This window comes from Meles meles, chromosome 10, assembly GCF_922984935.1.
Source record: "Meles meles chromosome 10, mMelMel3.1 paternal haplotype, whole genome shotgun sequence".
Taxonomy (NCBI): Eukaryota; Metazoa; Chordata; class Mammalia; order Carnivora; family Mustelidae; genus Meles; species Meles meles.
Window position 1 is genome coordinate 9,745,736 of NC_060075.1, and position 18,430 is coordinate 9,764,165.

Genomic DNA, 18,430 nt, shown 5'->3' on the forward strand with positions numbered 1-18,430 from the left:
ATCATTTAAATTATAGAAAAATGTGATGAACCTGAAATAATATTTGAAATAATAAAACCTAAAATTTATCTTAAGTGAGATTAGACTATGCCATTGTTCTTAAAGATATATATATTTCTAAAACAGCTGTTGGGAAATAAATTTATCATTTCAATATCAATTCTAATATAACCACTATGTATCTTTTGAGATTAATTGGCTTCTCAAAATTTTCTATGTATTAATAAAGAAGAAAGCAAAGAGATGCTCTTCATTGTAATTGGAGGTCTGTATCTGAGACAGTTAATACAATACAAAAGCACATATTCAGAGGTGCCTAAGGGATATTTAATAATTTCTCTATCTTTCTTCATAAAATATTAACTGGTTTTTTATGAGGGGTGATAGGGAAGCCTTGACTAAATACAGAAAACATCTCATTTTTTTAATCTATATCATATTAACATAGATTTTTTTTAAAAATCCACAAGGAATAATTCAAAATAGGACAGAGTCCAAGTTACATATTTCAGCATATTAATGTCCAGAAGAGGTCCCTGCTTTAGGATAACTTCAGATTCTTATTTAGCTTCTGATTTGCTTACAGAATATTAAGAGGCAGATAAAGTTTAGTGAAATCAAGAAAAACATATATGGTAGACTCTGAAAAAGGAATTGTTGTCCCCCAGATATTCTCTCAGAAAGTAAGGATTTTTAATATCAGGACACAAAATATGTTTTAAACTTTTCTCCTCTGATTTCTTATAAATAAAATGATTCATTAAAATTATTTTATAGATGAATTAATAGTAAGTATAAAATACCTTACTGTGATTACTATAAATAATAGCAAGTAGTCCTGTGGCTCCTATTTATACTTACATTTCATATAATGTAATACTGAATTACATATAATACTTCACTTGTACAAGAAAAAAGGGAACTAAAAATAATCTCTTCCATCCTTGTCAGTTTTCTCTAATTTTACTATATCAGTGTTACTGTTTTAACCTAAAAGTTTCTTTTCTGCACAGTATTATTGTCAATGGAACTTTAAGTGGTTATTTAGTACCATGTTTTGATTCTACACTGTAAGTCTAGGAAGATCTGTTTGTGATCAGAGTACATTATACCTAGAGAGGAAAGAGCAAAAACAGCAGGTGGCAAAAAGTAGTATTAGCAAGAGGTGATAAAAAGGACTTGAACCCAAATGTCACCAGTTTCACAGTCTTTCTTGTGTTGCCACTACTCAAAAGATACTAGAGTGTCTTTGTTCTCTGTTACAAATGGAGGTAACTCTGTATCAGGATAAGACAAGTACTTTCTAATTCTTACTTTATTCCCATCCTGAAAAAAACAAACTGACAGATATAAAAAATGCTTTGTCTTTAAAATTTTGGGGATAGAACATCTGTGTCAGCTTTAATATGTCAGTGGTATGTACCCTATTTACTTTGGAACAACATTAAAGAGAAACAAGTTAAATATTAAAGATTTTTTTTTCATAAAGTTAGATAAAAATAAATTTAATCATACATTAAGGGCACTTCATTTTTATATTGATTTTACCTTTACCAAAGGACAATATTCCCTTGTCTATTTTTAACCTAATCAATAAAATAAAATCCATGTATAACCCTAGGATATTTTTTCAAGTATAAGTTCAATTTATTCATCTTTCATTTATTTTTTGTCATGGTTAGACTACACTATCAAAGATATATTAAAAATCAGGGGCGCCTGGGTGGCTCAGTGGATTAAGCCGCTGCCTTCGGCTCAGGTCATGATCTCAGGGTCCTGGGATCGAGCCCCGCATCGGGCTCTCTGCTCTGCAGGGAGCCTGCTTCCTCCTCTCTCTCTGCCTGCCTCTCTGCCTACTTGTGATCTCTCTCTCTGTCAAATAAATAAATAAAATCTTAAAAAAAATATATTAAAAATCAAACAAGAAATACTTTCTCAAAGTCATTATTTTCAAGGGTGTCATGTTGGTAAAATATATTTGAAACAGGCTGATATTAGTTACTTTTAAATATCTGAGTCTTTGTAGGAATTGATATATTTTAATGCAAAAAATTTTTAATAAAATAGTAGCAGTGTTTTCAGTGAGGATAAAATAATAGGGACTAGGTTTGCTTTACTGTCTGAAGCAACCAAAAAAAAAAAAAAAACCAAATTAATGGAACAGTGGTTTTAAGAACACTAGATATTGGGCAGTGAAGGGCAGAAATCCATGAGATGAAGTAGTAAATAAACAAGGTGAAACAAGGTGAACCCCATGAATAGCCAAATGTACTATCTTGAATGAATTTCTAGGTTGTGAGAACCCAAAGCCCAACTGTGTCCCTGAGATGAAGAATTGAAGCTGAGAGTACCGGTAGGTCAACAAGTCTAGAACTCTCAAGACATGCAACTAGGATAGCGAAACCTTGACAGAGCACTCAGAAGATACGCAGAATACAGATTAGCCCAAGAATGTAAGAAGCTACTCGAAGCTAGAGAGATTACAGATCCTAGTTGTTTTTAGGGATATAGACTGCCTGGAATTCACATGGGTCCAGGAATATTGTCAATTCCCAACAGCTAAAACAGAAAGCTTCAAGATTAAGAATTGAGTAAATATACCATAATTCCTCGTTGATGAATGGGGAATAACTAGCCTAAAGCTGAGCATTATTCTGGAACCGCCTAATAGAGCGATTCAAAGGATTGAGCTGTTTCTAACTAAGTCATTGAATTCCAAACATTGAATTTAAAACATTTATAGGATTCCAAAACTATCGAGTACCAAAGAAAATAAAATTCAGGTTGTCTGAATTGTGACTATATGTGTAATTACTAACCATGCAAAATATAAGAAAATACTCAAAATGCAAAGAAAGATAAATCTATAAACAGACTTCTGAATTAAAATATATTTTAGTATTAACAGATAAGAACATTACAATAGTTTCTATGACTGTATTCAGTATATTCAAAAAATTAAGTGGAAAAAAATGGAAGTTATAGTGACTCACACCCCTTAGAAATGAAAACTAAAATATGTGAGATGAAAAATTCACTGAATGGTATATTCATAGCAGACAATCCACTGCAGTAGAAAACGTTAGTGAACCTAAAGACATCACAACAGAAAGTACTTAAAATTAAACATAGAGAGGAAAGAGAATTTTTAAAAAATGAACAGTGAGTTTGGGGATAAAATCATGTAATCTAATATGTATAAGTAGATTCTACAGTAAAATTTAGCACATGAAATTCAACAATATATAAAAAAGGATAATGCATCAGAACCTATTGGACATTATCCCAGGCATATAGGGTTTTAAAAATATTCAAAAATTAATGAATGCAATTTAACATATTAAAAGACTAAAAAATAAAAACCATATTATTATTATAATCAATACAGAAAAAACATTTGACAGAATCTGACATTGATTTATGTATATCATGTTTAAATATGGAGAAAAATTGCCCCTTCTAAGGTCAGGAGTATGGCTAAAATGTCTGCTCTCACATTTACTTGACATTGCACCAGATATTCTAGCAGGCATGGAAGGTAAGAAAAACCAATAAAAGTGATACAGAATGGAAAGAAACAAAAAAAATTATCTTTATTTGTAAACAACATTCTACATATCAATCCAACTGAATATATAAGAAGCTAGTAAGTGATAAGAGGTTACAGGATACAAAATCAAGATACAAATACCAATACTATATTGATAACAAATCATTAAAACTGAAATCAAAATAATTACACAGTTTATAATATTATCAGAATTATGAAATCCTTATAGATAAATTGGACAAAATAGTGGCAGGACCTGCACACTGGAAACAACAGAGGAGAGCTAAGTGATATTATGTAGTACTTGCCCTTCTGTGTCTGGCTTATTTCATTTAGCATAACGCTGTCCAGATTCATCCACGTTGTTGCAAATGGTAGGATTTCCTTCTTTTGTAAGACTGATATTCCAAGATAAGTTTATTCCATATTTTCTTTATCTGGTCATCCACTTGTGGACATTTAGGTTTGTTTCTGTTTCCTTCTTGGCTATTGTATGCTGCAGTGAACATGAGAGTGTAGATACTTTTTTGAGATCCTGATTTCAATTTTTTTAAGATATACACCCAAAAGTGGGATTCGTGCATCATATGGGAATTATATTTTTAATTTTTGAGGAACTTCTATAATGTTTTCTATAATGTCTACACCAAGAGGTCTACCTTACAACATAGAGCCTAAAGTACTTCCTTGAATACTTAAATATCTACAAAAAGGGTAGATCTTGTGTTAGGTGTTCTTATCACACATGGTAATAAAGAGGTTGGAAGAAACTTTGGGAAGTGATGGGTATGTTTACGGCATAGACTGTGGTGGTCTCATGGATATGCACTTACCTCCAAAAAAAAAAAAAGAGAGAGAGCGAGCGAGAGAAGAGTCGATGCCACCCATCCTATCCTTTCTTTTTTCTGCCATTTCTACTGTATCCAGGTGAAGGCACCAAAAATGTTAGGTGAAAATTTTTGCTTCAGGAATACGTGATTTTTAACCTAGAAAGGTAGTCAGGACTGTGCATTAAGAAGCCATTTTACCTGGAAGTTCATTTGAAAATAGAAATGTCACTTGCTTTGAGCTTGCTTTCATTACTAAAAAGACAAGAAGTCACAAGATGATATCAGAAATGAGCATATTTTCTCCTTCTTTCCCTCACTTGGCTGTATCCTTAAAGGAAAGAGATAGAAGATTCCTATTTAAGTTTTCAGGCCAGCTTGCCATCATATGAAAAGAGATATAAATTTGGTCCATGAATTAAGTGTGTGTATTTGACTGTAAGGTCCACTGTGGTTTCTTCTTCTGAAAACTGAGAATAAACAAGAATGATTTCTTTTTCTATAGCTCAGTGGCCTGTATTCTAGTTCTGTATTTATAGGATTTTGTTTTATATCCAAGAATAAAAATGATACTAGACCAAACAGATCAAATTTTATTGTTTATAGTATTAACTGCCAAAAAAGAAAGATTGATTTGTTTTTAAGATTTCATTTATTTATTTGAGAGACAGCAAGAGAGAGAGAGCACTAGCAGGGTGAAGGGTAAGGGAAGAAGCAGATTCCCCTCTCAGTAAGGAGCCAGATGCAGGACTCGATCCCGGGGCTCAGGGATCATGACCTGAGCGGAAGGCAGATGCTTAAAGGACTGAGCTACCCAGGTGTCCTGAAAGATTGATTAGTTTAATCATTTAAGTTTTAATAAATGTTTCATTAATGATTTAGTTATCTTTTTAAACACAATTACTAAAAGAATTTTATTTTTAATATTTTAAAATAATATTTGGATTAAACGTAATTTTAAAATGTGTAAATAAAATAAATTATATTCACCACTTTTTGTAGGGCATTAAAGTGATTTTTTTGTCCAATGCAAATGTAAAAATACAGCTTGGAAATTTTACATAAATTCTATAAAGTAGAAATAGCCTCTAACTATTTAATGGTAATTAAATAATAACTTAGTGGAATAGTAGAGCAGAAACAAGATGAAAATTTCATCAGAAAATAAGTCTATGGTACAGAGATACCCAGATACATAGTAGGTATGGCACATAGATATAATACCCAGATGAAACTTAACAACTTATGTCAAGATGATTTTGCCTTCATTACAATGTGTCTTACGATTAAATAATAATATCCCCCAGTGTGTTTTATTTCAGTGCCACAGCAGAGCTGGATTTTCTCCTTAGTAATATTCATAGCCATGGATGAGGAACTTAATATTACTTTAATTCAAAGGCAGTGATGACATTATTAACATTCAAAATGTATGTTTAAGAGCCAGAATTTTAACATTTGGCTGTGAAAATACCAATTAGAACTATCATTTGGTTTGTTACTTAGTTTGAAATTTAGGAAGTAAAATATACAATGGTATGACATATTCTGTGTCATTAAGTCAACTACTGAATCTACACACCCTTACATGCAAACATAATTGTAAAATACCTAATTATACCATTTAATATATGGACTGTTTTCACATATCTCTAGGATATTGTCTCTTGAGTAGAACACAATCTGTTGCCTCATAACATAGGTAAAGTCTTAACTCCCAAGGACTAGGCATTTGTGTCTGTCTTAATGGTCCTATTACTTTTTCATCGGATTGATTTAAACTGCAGTGTCCTGTTTTAGAAATATATATAATTTTGACTTGATATTTGTAATTTTTATAAACCTACTTCATATAATTTTATTAGAAATAAAATCCTTTCCTTGAGATACCTAAAATATGTAGAAATCTATATTCAAAACATAATTTGTAATACCAGTAAATCAGATTATTTGCTATTTGCTGACATGATTTTTTCTGACATTCAAGCATTTCATAAATCAGTTTGATGTATGCAAATCAAAATTATTGGATTAACATAAACTGTTAGATGTCACACAAAATATAATGCTGGAATTGGAATAGGGAAACAATTTTCCTCATCATTTAAATTCAGAAAATAGTTAACTTAGGATAAATTACTTTAAAATTTCAATACTACTTCTATTGTCAGTGTAATATTATTTTAACTTAAGGTTCTTTTTAAAGGACTACAAGATGTCCCCCAAATAATTTTTGATTCATAATTGGGAAAAATGAGGAAATTGGTTTTGCGATTATTTAATATTCCAAAACTTAAAACCAAACCACAGTAAAAGCTAATCCAATTGTCATTTATATGTCACAAAAATGTTTTAATAATAATTATATTTAAATGGTAAGTATCATGAATTTATTGTTTTTTTATTGTTTTAAAGGTCTAAGCATATTGCAGCAGAAATGGTCCATATGCTTTCTTTATAAGGCGTTTCTTAGATTAATATAACATATGTTTACTGAATATTATATTTGCAAAATTTTCTGGAGCTTTTTAAAGCTATAAAGATAGAGTGCATCTGTTTGCCTTCAATGAGCTCATATATCATGAAGAAATAAGATAAATGTGTAAAGAAACAAAAAACAAAGGTACCTCAGTATCAATAAATACATAAAAAGTAATATGATAATTCATAGATGGCAAGGACAATTTTAGACTGACATTTTCTGCTATCATATCATCTGTTATTTAGATGATATGGAAGATTTAATGAAATCTTAAAGGATAAAAATCTCCCGTATGCACAGGTGTTTCTAGTAATTGATGCCCATGCAACACTTTTCAGTACCTGTCAATGGCTTGATTTTATTCACCAAGAGATAACACAGAACATATTGTTTCTCAGTATTTCTCTGCCAGCAGTTGCTCAGTCACCAAACCCAATATGAATAACAGTAGCAACAACGGAAAAAACATTCAAAACAACAAGATATTTGACAGGGTAAATATTCTGAATGATAATACAAGCAATAATATTTAATGCCCAAACATATTCTCCTCATGTTTTGATGGTTCAGATTTTTTTTTTCAGTGTTCTTAAAAGCATCTTAAAGGCACAATTAGTCAAAGTTTGCCTGATTGGTTTATTTTTAAAAACCACTTTATGAGCTATAATGTACACATGCCATAAATATCATCCATTTTAAAGGTGGTCTTATTTACAGAGCTTTGCCATAATCACCACAATATAATCTTAGAGAATTTCAATCACTCCAAAAGTTGATCTCATTCCCAGATTAGTTCTTACACTGTCCTTGAACTTCTCCAAATAATATAAATGAGTGGGGAACATTTTTAACATTTGCAAAAGTTTATAAAAGCGTATATATGGGTTTTTAACACACTCTAAAGTTCTTACCATCAGAATTATTTACTAGCTGAGATACTTGTAATAATTTTATTATTCAGAGTGTGAGTACGTGAGGTTATTACATATAGTTTTCAGTAATTTCTTTCAAACCATCTGGGTGAATACTTTTGTGTAATTGGTTGAGGTCCTGACTAAATATGGTTTGGTCTTTACCAGGGGAACACACCAGGTTAAGCACATTTTATTCAAATATACTAAACAGTTTGTCTTTAATCAAATACCTTATAGCATAAAGTAGTTTTAAATAATTATTCAAAAACAAGAATGATTTAAATACCATTTCAATGAATTACAGTATCATTTAGATGGAAAAGACATTATTACATTAGTTATACAGCTATTTCTAACAGTATTAGGATATGTGAGATTGTGGTTGATTTTTTTTTTTGCCTCCTCTAACAGCAAACAGCAATAATATAAACAAGTTCTACTTTAATACATAACATACTAATGAGAAAAGACAGGTAGTAATACTTTTTAGGCATAATATCTATAAAATTTTCACCTATGTGATTATTTTCCCTTAATAGTTATTAAAAATATTCCCAAATTAAATTGAATCATCATTCAAAATCTATCACAACAATGTATTTACTAGTAAAGTTTAGCTCACTTTTTTCTTTTTAAATTATTTCAAGTTTTTGCTTAAATTCTAGTTAATACATAGGCTAAAATTGGTTTCAGGTGTAGAACTTAGTGGTTTTTCATTTACATATAATACCCAGTGCTCATCACAAGTGCCCTCCTTAGTACCCATCACCCATTTAGCCCAACCCCCACCATCTCCTTCCATCAACCTTCAGTTTGTTCTGTATAGTTAAGAGTCTCATGAGTCTCTTATGGTTTGCCTCCCTGTTTGTTTGAAGATGTTACTTATTTGAGAAAGAGAGGCAGAGACAGAGATAGCACAAGCAAGGAGCAGAGGGAGAAACAGGCTCCTCGCTGAGCAGGGATCCAGATGGAGGGCTTGATCCCAGGATCCTGGGATCATGACCTGAGCTGAAGGCAGACACTTAACCAACTGAGCCACCCACGTGCCTCCTCCCTCTTTTTTTTTTCTTCCCTTTCCCCATGTCCATCTGTTTGTTTCTTAATATCCACATATGAGTGAAATCATATGGTATTTGTCTTTCTCTTATTTCACTTCGCATAATACACTCTAGCTTCATCCATGTTGTTGCAAATGGCAAGATTTCATTCTTTTTTTGTGGCTGAGTAATTTTCCAGTGTGTGTGTGTTTACATATATCTCCTACCTCTTCTTTATCCATATATCACCTGATGGACATTTGACCTCTTTCCATAATTTTGCTACTGTTGATAGTGCTGCTATAAAAATCAGGGTGCTTTTGCCTCTTTGAATCTGTATTTTTGTATCCTTTGGATAAATACCTAGTAGCACAATTGATGGGTGGTAGGGTAGTTCTATTTTTAACATTTTGAGGAAACTCCATACTGTTTTCCAGAATGGATCCACCAATGTAAGAGGGTTCCCTTTCTCCACATCCTCACCACCATCTGTTGTTTTCTATGTTGTTAATTTTAGCCATTCTGACAGGTATGAGGTAGTATCTTATTGTGGTTTTGATTGGCATTTCACTGACGATAAGTGATGTTGAGCAACTTTTCATGTGTCTGTTGGCTATCTGGATGTCTTCTTTGGAAAAATGCCTGTTCATGTCTTTTGCCCATTTAAGTGAATTATTTTGGGGGTGTTAAGATTAATAACTTCTTTATAGATTTGGATACTAACCCTTTCTCAGATACATCATTTGCAAATGTCTTCTCCCATTCTGTAGGTTTTTTAGTTTTGTTGATTGTTTCCTTTACTGTGCAGAAGCTTTTTATCTTGATGAAGTCCCAATAGTTCATTTTTGCTTTTGTTTCTCTTGCTTCTGGAGATTGTCTAGTAAGAAGTTGCTATGGCCAAGTGTCACTGCCTGTGTTCTCCTCTAGGATTTTTTTTTAATATTTTATGTATTTATTTGACAGACAGAGATCACAAGTAGGCAGAGAAACAGTCAGAGAGAGAGAGGAGGAAGCAGGCTCCCTGCCAAGCAGAGAGCCAGATGCGGGACTCGATCCCAGGACCCTGGGATCATGACCTGAGCCAAAGGCAGAGGCTTAACCCACTGAGCCACCCAGGCGCCCTCCTCTAGGATTTTGATGGTTTCCTGTCTCATATTTAGGTCTTTTATCATTTTGAGTTTATTTTTGTGTATGGTATAAGATAGTGGTCCAGTTTCATTCTTCTGCATGTTGCTGTTCAGTTTTCCTAACACCATTTTTTGAAAAGAATGTCTTTTTTCCATTGGATATTCTTTCCTGATTTTTTGAAAATTAGCTGACAATACAGTTGTAGGTCCATTTCTGGGTTTTCTATTCTGTTCCACTGATTTGTCTGTCTGTTTTTGTGTCAGAACCATACTGTCTTGATGACTACAGCTTTGTAAAATAGCTTGAAATCCAGAATTGTGATGCCTCCAGCATTACTTTTCAAGATTGCTTTGGCTGTTTGGAGTCTTTTGATGTTCCGTACAAATTTTAGGATTGTTTGTTCTATCTCTGAAAAATGCTGGTGGTATTTTGATAGGGATTGCATTAAATGTGTAGACTGCTTTGGGTGGATTAGACATTTTAATAAAATTTGTTCTTCTAACATAACCATGGAATGTTTTTCCATTTCTTTGTGTCATCTTCAGTTTCTTTCATAAGTATTTGATAGTTTTCAGAGTTGATCTTTTACGTCTTCAGTTAGGTTTATTTCTAGGTATCTTATTGTTTTTGGTGCAATCGTAAATGTGATCTATCCCTTGGTTTCTCTTTCTGCTGCTTCATTATTGGTGTATAGAAATGTAACAGATTTCTGTACATTGATTTTTGTATCCTGTGACATTACTGAATTCATGTATCAGTTATAACAATTTTATGATGGAGTCTTTTAGGTTTTCTACATAGAGTATCATGTTGTCTGTAAATAGTGACAGTTTGACTTCTTCCTTGCCATTTTGGATGCCATTTATTTCTTTTTGTTGTCTGACTGCTGAGGCTAGACCTTCCACTACTATGTTCAATAACAATGGTGAGAGTGGACATCGATGTATTGTTCCTGAGTATAGAGGAAAAGTTCACCTTTTTTCCTCATTGAAAATGATATTAACTGTGGGTCTTTCACATGCAGCCTTCATGATGTTGGATGTGTTCCATCTATCCCTGCTTGTTGAGAGTTTTCATGAAGAATGGATGCTGTATTTTGTCAAATGCCTTTTCTTCATCTATGGAGAGGATCATATGTTTCTTATCCTTTTATTAATGTGACATACCATGTTGACTGATTTCTAAATATTGAACCACCCCTGTAGACCAGAAATAAATCCCACTTGATCGTGGTGAATAATTATTTTAAAGTACTGCTGGAATCAATTTGCTAGTATTTTTTTGAGGATTTTTGCATCCATGTTCATCAGGGATGTTGGCCTGTACTTCTCCTTTTAATATAGTCTTTAATTTCTGAATCAAGGTGATGCTGGTCTCATAGAATGAGTGTGGAAGTTTTCCCTCCACTTCTATTTTTTGGAAATGTTGGAGAAGAATAGGTTTTAAAAAGTGTTAAATGGAAGGTAGAATTCCCCTGGGAAACCATCTAGTCCTGGACTTTTGTTTCTTGGGAGATTTTTGATTACTGATTCATTTCTTTGCTGGTTATGGGGTCTGTTGAAATTTTCTGTTTCTTCCTGTTTCAGTTTAGCTTACTTTTATGCCATGTCTTGGAAGGTTCTAAGTAGTTTATATATAGTGTATTTATTCAAAAATATATATATGCTTGAGCACAATACAATGATTTGATATACATAGTGAAATCATTACTATAGTCAAGTAACATATCTCCTCACATAGTTATGATTTTTTGATGCATTATGAGAATATCTGAAATCTGTTATCTTAGCATATTCTCAGTTTTCAGTATAGCAATCAGTATAGCATTCTTATCATCATGCTGGCTATTATCTCTAGACATACTCAGCTTACATGGCTGCAACTGTGTACTCTTTACCGTAATCTTCCCATTCCCCTCTTCCCTTCCTCTGGTAACCACCATTTTATTTTCTGCTTCTCTGTATTCAGCCATTTTAGATTCAAAATATAAGTGAGATCATCAGCTGTTTTTTCTCTGTCTGGCTTATTTCACTTAGTATATGTTCATTGATGTTGTTGCTAATGGAAGTATCTCTTTTTCTCGAAGGCTGAATAATACTCCATCTTATATATGCACACACACACACACACACACACACACACACACACACACACACACACCACATTTTCTTTATTTGGTCACTCACTGACAGGTACTTAGTTTGCTGTCATATCTTGGCTATAGTTAATACTGCTACAGTGAACATGGAAGTGAAAATATTTGCTGCGGGTACTGATTTCATTTCCTCCAGCTGTATGCCCAGAGTGGGATTGCTGGATTGTATGGTGTTCTATTTTTAGTTATTTGAGGAAGTGATATGCTAATTTTCATGATTGGTGTAAAAACTGTATTCCCATCAAGAGTGCACAAGTGTTCTAGTTTCTCCACATTCTTACACTTGATGTCTTTTTTTTAAAATAATATCCATTCTAACTAAGTATAATGTGGTGGTATCTCACTGTAGTTTTCATTTGCATTTCCCTGATGATTTCATGTACTTATTGGCCATCTGTATCTCTTTTTTTGAAAAATACATACTCAGTTCCTTTGCTTTTTAAAAAATTGTATTGTTTGATTAATGCTATTGAATTATATACACTCCTTATATACTTTGGATATTCACCTCTTACCAGATAGGCAGTTTGTAAATATTTCTTCCAAACCATAAGTTACCCTTTTCTTGTGTTGGTTGTTTCTTCTGCTGTGCGGAAGATTTTAGTTTGATGTGGTATCATTTATTTTTGCTTCTGATGCTTGAGCTTTTCATGTCATATGCAAAAATCATTGCCAAGGCCTGTTGGGTTTGGCCAGCAAACCCTGAGGCGGTGAATGAAAAGATTAATCTAGACACCTAAATGAGAGAAAGGAGAGGGCAAGGGGACTCTGCTCTAGTGGCAAATGTTACTGAACCAGACTTAGTCTCTGCTTTTATTGCAGGTCTTATCAGTACATCAAGTAAGGGCAGAAGAATAAAAAGGAACATTAGAGTTTGATAATTAAGATATAGGTATATGGGGCAATGTATGATTAAAGTCAGCAGTGTTCATGACATATGTGCAGGCTAAGGGTTTGATGAATAAGTGACCATAAGGTGAGCGTGTTCTTCATCTAAGTTAAACATTTACTCCCTAGATGAGACCACTGAGCCACACAGTAAGGTCTGGCTGCTTTCAACTCAGAAACTTTAAAGGAGACCCAGTGTTCCAGGCACTCCTTTGCTTTTCAATCCGTCTCACCTTGGGAGACTTATCTCACTTAAATCTTACCTATCCAGGCATTATGAATCCCCACAAAGGCCAATGTCAAGGAATTTTTTAAAAATGATTTCTTTCAGAAGTTTTGCAGTTTTAGGTTTTAGGTTTAAATCTTTTTTCTGTTTTGGGTTCTTTTTTGTGGGGGCTGTAAGATAAGTGTTGCGTTTTATTCTTTTGCATGTGTATATACAGTTTTCCCAGCACTGTTGAGGAGACCATTCGTTTTCCCATCTGTATGTATTTAACAACACTAAGCCATTGTTTCTCAAAGAAATACTCTTCCACGGGATAAGCTGACAAGAACATTTTCCAAAGCTTAAAAAATTGGGAAGCCCTACACATTCTTTAGAGATTTTAATTGTACATTTATATATTAAGGCCCTATTAACCCCTGTAGTAAGGAAAACTATGTTGCTATTTTATCCCAGTCTTCCAAAGCTAGTTGCTCATAATTTTTTTAAAAATCTTATTAAAATTGGGGTGCCTGGGTGGCTTAGTCAGTTAAGCCACTGCCTTTGGCCCAGGTATGACCCCAGTGTCCTGGGATCAAGTCCCACCCACATCAGGCTCCTGGCTCAGCAAGAGCCTGCTTCACCCTCTCTTCACTGGTGCTCTCTCTTACAAATAAATAAATAAAATCTTCAAAAAAATCTTATTAAAATGTATTTGCATCCTACAGAGTAATGGTCTATGGAATACAGTTTGGGAAACACCAATTTAAACCATGAATATAACAAATGACTGGGGTTTGTTCTTTGAGTGGTAATGGGTCTATTTCTGGAAACTCTTTTCTCAATATTTTTCTCTCTTCATTCATTCTGCATTGTTTCAATTACTGTAGCTTTATAGAAAATCCTGGCATGAAATAGTGTTGACCTTATACTTTTGTTGCTCTCTTAAAATATCCGTTTAGTTATTTGAGATGTTTTTCATTTTCTTGTAAACTTTAGAAGCAGCCTGGCATTTTTTTTTTTTTCAAAAAGCTACTGAGATTTTGACTGGGATGAATTGATATAGATATAGAAACAGATATCTACCTATAAATCTATCTGTAGATAGATCAATATAGAGAGAGGGAAAATAAATATAAAACTTAACTATATTTGGAGCTATGTTCCATTTGTTTAGGCTGTCATAACAGAGTATCACAAAATGGGTGTTTTAAACAATAAAAATGTTATCATCTCACAGTTCCAGAGGCCAGAGTCCAAGATCAAGTTGTTGGCAGGGTCATAATTCCTCTGAAGGCATGAAGGAAGGATCGTTTCCATGACTTTCTCTAGCTTCTGTTTCTTGGCTTGTGGCATTGTAACTTCAATTTCACTTGAGGTTATCTTTTTATGCATGCCTGTGTTGAAATTTCCCATTTTATAAGACTACCAGTCATAAAGGATCGGGGACCTACCTTGTTCCAGTATGGTCTCATCTTAACTAATAACATCTGCAATGACCCTATTTCTGAGTAAGAAAACACTCTGAGGTACTTGGGTTTAAGAGTTCTGCATATGAATTTTTAAGGGACATAATTCAACCCATAACAATGTTTATGTATAGATTTCATAAGATTGCCTCTATTTCCAATCACATTATCTTCCACCAATGAGAGTTCAGCTTCTTCCTTTACACTTCATACCCTTTGTGTCTTTTTCTCATCTAACTGTATGACTAGTATTTCCAGTACAATATGGAATAGAAGTTGTGAAAGTCCATATAGATACCTTCTTTATCTTAGGAGAAAACATTCACTAACTATTTCACCATTAAGTTCAATGTTAGACTCAGATTTTTCATAGAAGTACTATAAGAGATGAATACAAAATGCCTTCAATTCTAAATTTGATACGATTAATATAGTTTGTATTGAATTTTTCAAATACTTTCAAATATATGTATGGCATTGATGATACAATATTTCTACATTATCCTGTTTTACAGTTAATTTTAAATTGCTGAACCAAGTTTGTATTCCAGGGATAAATACACTGAGTTTTATACATGGCATTCATAGGATGGTGAGTTTCATTTGCTAATTTGCAAAGGATTTTGGTACCTGCGTTTGCAAAGATAATGTCTTTATCAGGCATTAATATGAGGGTAATAATGGGAGATACAAAATGATTTGAAAAGAGTTCTGGCCTCTTCTGTTTTATTAAGGGTTTGTGTGAAATTGCTATAATTTCTTCCATTTATTATTGATAAAACTTACCATTGAATCTCTTGGTGTGGAATTTTATTGGTGGGAAAATTTTTTTTAACTAATAGAGCAGTCTTTAACAGATATATGTATATTGAAATTATCTGTTCAATTTCCTACTTCAAGTTTGTTGGCTTTTATTTTTTTAGGTAAATAGTTTTTATTGTTATAAAGCTCTTTAAAATATACTTCTTTACATTTCTTTTTTTTCCCCTTTTTATTAATTTTTTCAGCGTAACAGTATTCATTCTTTTTGCACAACACCCAGTGCTCCATGCAAAACGTGCCCTCCCCATCACCCACCACCTGTTCCCCCAACCTCCCACCCCTGACCCTTCAAAACCCTCAGGTTGTTTTTCAGAGTCCATAGTCTCTTATGGTTCGCCTCCCCTCCCCAATGTCCATAGCCCGCTCCCCCTCTCCCAATCCCACTCCCAGCAACCCCCAGTTTGTTTTGTGAGATTAAGAGTCATTTATGGTTTGTCTCCCTCCCAATCCCATCTTGTTTCATTTATTCTTCTCCTATCCCCCTACCCCCCCATGTTGCTTCTCCATGTCCTCATATCAGGGAGATCATATGATAGTTGTCTTTCTCCGATTGACGTGGATGGAACTAGAGCGTATCATGCTTAGTGAAATACATTTCTTTTAATGACAATTTGATTTTTGGTGTTATCTTTCATTGAATATAATGGTAAGTTCTCTTTGTTTTTTTTTTATTTCCAAACAGCCTTACTAAGAGTTTATAAATTTAATTAAAATCTCAAAGACCATTATTTTGATGCTTTTGGTTTTCTTGATATGTTATCTTGTTACTTCAATCCTTTATTCTGTGATTGTGTTTATTTGCCCTTCTGTTTCTAGCATCTGAAGTGGCAACATAAACCACTGATTTTAATTTTTCTAAGCAGGCTTCTGCAGTGCATTTCCTTGCAATCACTGCTTCAGCTGTAATCTGTAAATTTTACTATGATGTATTTTCATCTCCAGCAAGCTCAAATGGTTCTATTTCCCTTTGTGATTCCTTTTTTGATCCTTGTAGTGTTTGGAAGGGTGTGGTTTAATTTCAAAACATTTAGGATTTTGCTGATACCTTATTCTTATTTATAATTTAATACTGTTATTGTTATAAAACTACTCTTTATGATATTATTACATTTAAAAGTATAGACATTTGTTTTTTGGCCCAGCCAGCGGACTGTATTAGTTAATATTCCATGTGCACTTGAAAAGCATATGCATTATGCCATTGTTTAGTATAATAATTTATAAACATCAACTTTGTGGAAACAATCTAAATGTCCATCTGTAGATGAATAGAAAAAATGTGGTATGTGTGTAAAATGTAATATTCAACCACAAGAAAGAAGGAAATCCTGCCACTTGTGACAACATGGATGGCCCTCGAGGTCATGATGGTGAGATAAGTCAGGCAGAGAAAGATAAATACTGTATGATATCACTTATATGTAAAACACACACAAAAAAAACTCATAAAAATGCAGTAAAATGGTGGCTAACTGATGCTTGTCAGTGGGAGAATAGTTTTATATGTTGTTTAAGGTACGAATTTGCAACTAGTGGATAAGTGCTGGAGAACTAATGCAAAATGTAGTCAAATATAGACAACAATATTATAATTTAAAAAAATTGGTGGCGTAATAAAGTGATAGAGGTGCTATCACCATACAAAATATATCAATTTCGTCAAATTTGTTGGTAATATGGTTCGAGTCACATCCTTACAGAGTTCTACCAGTTACTGAGGAAGGTGTGTTAAAATATCCAGTTATGTTTGTAGGTGTATCTACCTCTTTCTTTGATTCTATAGTATTTTCTGATATATTTTGAAGTTCTTGTTTTTGGTGCCTATGCAGTTAGGGTTAAATTTTCTTGGTGAATTATCATTATGTAATTTTTTTTTAAAGATTTTATTTGTTTGAGAGAGAGAGACCGCTAGTGACAGAGATACAAGAGAAAGCACAAGCCGGGAGGAGAGTGAGAAGCAGGGTCGTGCTGAGCAGGACCCTGGGATCATGACCTGAGCTGAAAGCAAACATCTAACTGACCAAGCCACCCAGGTGCACCAGGAATATCTTATTTTATCACTGATAATACTGTCTTAAAACTTACATTATCAGATACTAGCATAGCTATCCTAGCTTGTTTTATGCTTATTGTGGTGGTTAATTTTTTTGTCAGCTTGACTGGATCATGAGGTACCCAGAAATTTTGTCATACATTATTCCTGGTGGATCTGCAAGGATGTTGTCGGATGAGACTAATGAGTAATGCTTCCCCAAACGTGCGCCTCAATTGTATGAAGGCCTGAAGGAACAAAAGGGCTGACCCTCATCCTGCCTGTCTTTGAAGAGGGACATTGCTCTTTCCCGCCTTTTTAAAAAATATTTTATTTATTTAATATTTTATTTATTTAGAGAGAGTGAGTCTGAGTTGTGAGAGGGGCAGAGGGAGAGAAAGAATCTCAAGCAGACTCCAAGTTGAGTGCAGAGCCCCATGTAGGATTCCATCTCCTGACCCTAGATCATGACCTGAGCTGAAATCAAGGGTCAGATGCCTAACCGACTGACTTAACCCTCATGTGTCCTTTCCTCTTTCTTTCAGACTAGAACTATATCATTGGCTCTTCCTGTCTCCAGCTTGCCAACTGCAGATCCTTGGATTTGTCAACTTTTATAATCATGTGAGTCAGTTCCTTATAATATGTGTCAAATACATGCCAAAACTATGTGTATGTATCCCTTTGGTTCTGTTTTACAGAGAATTTTAATCTCTTGGTCCATTACTAACAATGACATACACTGTGTGGCTTAAATAACAAAGCTTTTTTTTCCTCTTTTGAGTCTGGGACATCCAAACCAAGGTGTTGGCAGATTCCTTGTCTGGTGAGAGCCCACTTCTTGATTCATAGATGTCATTTTCCCATTGTGTCCTCACATGTCAGAAGGGGACAGGGTCTCTTCTCTATTGACACCAATGCTAT